The sequence below is a fragment of the Chiloscyllium plagiosum genome, chromosome 33 (assembly GCF_004010195.1).
Source record: "Chiloscyllium plagiosum isolate BGI_BamShark_2017 chromosome 33, ASM401019v2, whole genome shotgun sequence".
NCBI classification, from domain to species: Eukaryota; Metazoa; Chordata; class Chondrichthyes; order Orectolobiformes; family Hemiscylliidae; genus Chiloscyllium; species Chiloscyllium plagiosum.
The window spans coordinates 7,820,526-7,826,078 of NC_057742.1; positions in this window are offsets into that span (position 1 = coordinate 7,820,526).

Sequence of the window (5,553 nt, forward strand, 5' to 3'; positions counted from 1 at the left end):
CATTTATCTGAATTAAACTCCATCTGCCACTTCTCAGCCCATTGGCCCATCTGGTCCAGATCCTGTTGTAATCTGAGGTAACCCTCTTCGCTGTCCACTACACCTCCAATTTTGGTGTCATCTGCAAACTTACTAACTGTACCTCTTATGCTCACATCCAAATCATTTATGTAAATGACAAAATGTAGAGGACCCAGCACCGATCCTTGTGGCACTCCACTGGTCACAGGCCTCCAGTCTGAAAAACAACCCTCCCCAACTACTCTCTGTCTTCTACCTTTGAGCCAGTTCTGTATCCAAGTGGCTAGTTCTCCCTGTATTCCATGAGATCTAACCTTGCTAAGCAGTCTCCCATGGGGAACCTTGTTGAACGCCTTACTGAAAGCTGACATGGCACCGATTGTTAAAGTTCATTTGAGAATGTAACTTTAAAAAAAAGTTCTGGGATTTACAAATGAAAGAACTGAAGCCAACATGGTCATTCTAAAAGATGAGAGACTTAACAAACAATCCTTTTTCAATATACTATTTCAGTTACATCACACTGTAAACTTTTGATATAGACTCTGTGTCTTGCAATCTTATACTCCACAACCACCTGATGAATGAGCAGCACTCCGAAAGCTAGTGCTTCCAAGTAAACCTTTTGGACTAGCCTGGTGCTGTGTGATTTTTAATTTTGTACACCCCAGTCCAACACCAGCACCTACAAATCATGTCGTTTTGATCAAGGCTGTGACAACACCAAGCTGGGTAAATCGAGTTAGGACACAGATCAGCTTGTGAACCAATTTAGTGGAAAAAGGGCTCGAGAGATTGACTTGGAAATGTGTTGCTGGAAAAGCGCAGCAGGTCAGGCAGCATCTAGGGAACAGGGGAATCGACGTTTCGGGCATTAGCCCTTCTTCATGCCCGAAACGTCGATTCTCCTGTTCCCTAGATGCTGCCTGACCTGCTGCGCTTTTCCAGCAACACATTTCCATCTCTGATCTCCAGCATCTGCAGACCTCACTTTCTCCTCGAGAGATTGACTTGCCTGTTTATGTTCTGCTAACCATACCCGACCTGTCAGGCTGAAATAAACACTGACCAACTGACTTTAGTGAACATCACTCCCAATGTTTCACTGCAATTCATTAAAAATGTTACTCTTTTATTAAATCGAGTGTTGTTATTTGTAAAGTCTTGAATAATTAAATATTTCTGCAAATTAATATTACATTGATCTTATACCCAAAGCCCTGAAGTTATTTCACATTGACAAAATTATTTTAGCTATTTACATTAAAGTCCAATCCCAGGCTGACGTCTAGCTTGAGGAAATATGTTTTGTTTTGGTTTTAATGAGACGACCTTTCACTAAAACATAAGCACGTGATGCTGCAGATTTGGTTTTAACAATAAAACAGATGTTTCTTTCATAAAAGAAATGGGAGAGAAAAGGAATAAACCAAAATGTTTACCTATAACACAAAGTTAGAATATTTTGAAACACATTTTAAGATACAATTACTTTAAATCCAACAGCAATCTTTTATATTATCACATCAGAGTTCTATCACATCTGGAGGATTTGAAGTTAACTCTGGCTTCAATTCTCCATCTTGAGAATTTGATAGTCCAATCCATGACTCTTCATAAAACTGAGCTTAAACTTTCTCTATTCCAAATTACTCTTTCTGAATTTTAACGAAACACTTCTGGTCTGGAACTTTAAAAATCAATGCCTTACACAGAGGCAATCTGTTTCTTAAGGATTCTAGACTTCTGCAGAACTGCCCTACCTCTTTTCTTCAAGCCAAGGTTACATCATCTAAATCAAGAAAACCATTTATGTGTCTTTTAACTGAAGCCTAATGAACATCACTGTTTATTCTGTCCACTTGTAAGACTCTTCCATTATTTACAAACCCCATTAGCCTCCAAAGAGCTATCACTCTCTAATACTTAAAAAAATCTACAGAAATAATTGGCTACAAAAATATTTAAAGTTATTCATTAAACCTTTTCACACAATGAAAATGCACATATCACTAACTCAAAATCCAAAAATATAAAAGGAACTTTATTAAAATAAATAGAAATCACCAATACATATCACAATACATATGTGCATGTGTTTGGGTGTTGTCACAGCTTTGTAATTATAATATAATACATCTTCTAGAAAGTGTTGTATGTGTTGTGGAACCAATACTGACAACCGATGCTTGGTTAGAGTGCTGCCACTAATCCCCCTTTCCATACTGAGTCTAAGGACTTATTTTGATTAACAACGGTAAAGAATGAATGACTAGTGAGTCTTAACAAGAACAGGCACTTGCCTTAACTGAATATAGTTTCATGCACACTAGCAATAGGTACATGTCACATTAGCTGGTTCGGCATTATAACTGAGACGATTAAGAGCCAGCAATGGCACATCTGATACTACTGGGATCCCAAGCTGGGTTCTTGATTCTCCACTCAAAGATTGTATCACATAATCCTATCGTGTGGAGCTTAATACAGTCTCCAAAATTAACCCTTTCAGAACCACTAGCTTATGCAATGAAAATAAAGTATTAAAATGGACACAGAATCTTACATTATAGCTTCCAGAAGTCAAATGACTACAACTGTGGATTGAACTGGTATTGTGATTAGACTTTACTGTTATGAATGTGTAAGGGATACTGAATCTTTAAGAAAGTTGAAAGCTAGCAAGGACTTAGAAAAGCACACCGAGTGCTGGAGAATTTACAGTGTAACATTTGGTTTAGAACAGGTAGCATTGGCTGGGTTGCCTGGAGACGAAAACAAATTCAAATTCTGCCAATCAGTTAAAATTATAACCCAAAATACAAACCTCCAATCAAGTTTGAATTTAGGATATTGACAATATTTAAAACCAATGAAATGATCCAATGCTTTGGGGTTTAAGACCAGGGAAAATTGATTATTTGTGGGGGAGAACTGCCAAGCCACCAGGATGTACAGACTGCCCAATGCACAACTCTCTTAAAGATACCTTTATCTATCAATGACCTGTGAAAGAGAAATCCCGAAGAAGAATGAAATTTGCAGAGGAAGATACGAAGGGAAGATTTGACAGCTGCCTGTTTTTGAAATTTGGATTTTGGTAAATCTTAATTAGGGGTTTTATCAGACTGGTATTGTAGAGAGGAATGTAAAAGATAGGTTAGAGAAAGGAGTTATAAGTAGTTGTTAATTAATTATTCACTGTTAGATTTTAAAAAATAAAGTTGTTAGGTTTTACTTTAAATAGGGACTTTTAGGATCTTGGCCTCTCGAATTCTAACAGATTACCACATGGTTTTATGTGGTTTAAATTAGCAGGGGGGATTTAACCTGTGTCACAACACTACTTATACCTGGAAGAAATCATAACAGACCTCGTTGAAGGTCAATGAATATTTCCTGTAGTATACAAATATGCCCTAATGATGGTCATCACATACTTTAATCTTTGCATCTATATTTTAGTGAATACAGTCTATTCTGACATAATGCAACAGTTCGGTGTGATGCCGTGTTATAAGAAAATCGCATAATAGCCGCACCATTTAAACTAATGGCACTGGAATTATGTTATAGCCAATACAGGTAAGGAAAGTTCATGTTCTACAAATAATGGTCCAAATTCCATGTTGAAGAAACGTATATTATAGCAGAACCAACTGTACTAATTTACTATTTTTAAATTAGTATTTGATGTAATAAATTAACCTATGATTGTGTTTAAGAATAAAGTTTTGTTGCTACATATTTATAAATTGGAAATCTCAAAAAATCTAGAATATGAAATAAACGATACAAATTTGCAGAGCCGAGGTCATTTTGTGATTGCAGCTGGTGAGCATGCATGCCTGCGTATGCATGTATGCATGTCGAAGCACTGGTGCACAGGAGCATGTGTGCACATGTGTCTGTGTCTGTGTGCGTGTGCGTATGTGTGCACGCGCGCACATGCACACATATTCATGTCTGTGTGTGCCCACTTGTGTGTGCTCAGACATGCGTATGTGTACATGCACCATGACAGAGGACAAACACAGTCCCTCTATATTGAATCCAACATAAATGTATTCCCAGATCTACTGTCTATCTGAAAGGAGACAATTCTTTTATTTTATTACTTGACCTGCTTAAAGACAGTTTTGCTGCTTATACTTCAGGCCCAGAGAACCACCGTGACATTCACCATTGGCAACATTTAGCATACTTTAAGTTATTGAAGTAATTTTTTGTAGCATGCATCTTTGGGCCATCAGATATTCAATCTGCTGAATAATTTCAAATTTAGTCTATTGCATGGCTAGGAAATGGAAGAGAGTGGATTGTAATAAACATGTTTCATTTCACTTGGGTAAAAACAATATGTTTATCCATTCAAGGGAAAACTCAGAATTGTTACATCTTCTGTGAAAACAATTTAACATTAGCTAGGAAGGAAAATAAGCTCATACTCTTCAGCTAGAATTGCAAAGCTTCAAATTCACATTATACAATGGGGACCTGTCCTGGCAGGGAGATTTGCTGGTGCTCTTGGGGACGGGTTAAATGAAATTGGCAGGAGGATGGTAACGCAAGAGGGAGCTCAGATTCAAGATAAGCAAAACTAAGAAAAGGATAGAGAGTAGTAAGCGGTAAGGAAACACAGAGAAAGCAACAGCAAGCAGTAAATTGATTCAAAATGGAGATTTAAAGGCATGCTTTTTCTGAATGCACACCAAATGGTTGATGGTTTGAATGCAAAATTTCAGGTCAATTGATATAATTTTATTATTATTACAAAGACATGGCTGCAGGGTGACCAAGGCTACATGGCTATGTGACCATGGCTACATGGGAACTGAATTTTCAAGAGTGTTCTGCATTTATGAGGCATAGAGTAAAAGGAAAAGGAGATGGGCTAGCATTTCTGATAACTAATGACAATAATATATCAGTAAAAAAGGATCACTCTTCAATGGATCACAACGTAAGGTCAGTCTCAGTAGATCTAAGAAATCGCAAATGGAAGCAACCATTGGTGGGAGTTGTTTATAGAACACCAGACTGTTGTACTATTGTAGAGCATAACATAAATCAGGAAGTTAGGACTGGGTAACACAGCAATAATGTGTAACCTTAATTTGCAAATAGACTGGGTTAACCAAGTTAGTCATAGAGTCATAGAGATGTTCAGTATGGAAACAGACCCTTCAGTCCAATCCATCCATGCCGACCAAATATCCCAACCCAATCTAGTTCCAACTGCCAGCACCCGGCCCATATCCCTCCAAACCACTTCCTATTCATATACCCATCCAAATGCCTCTTAAATGTTGCAATTGTACCAGCCTCCAGCATTTCCTCTGGCAGCTCATTCCATACACGTACCACCCTCTGCGTGAAAACATTGCCCCTTAGGTCTCTTTTATATCTTTCCCCTCTCACCCTAAACCTATGCCGTCTAGTTCTGGACTCCCCGACCCCAGGGAAAAGACTTTGCCTATTTACCCTATCCATGCCCCTCATAATTTTGTAAACCTCTATAAGGTCACCCTT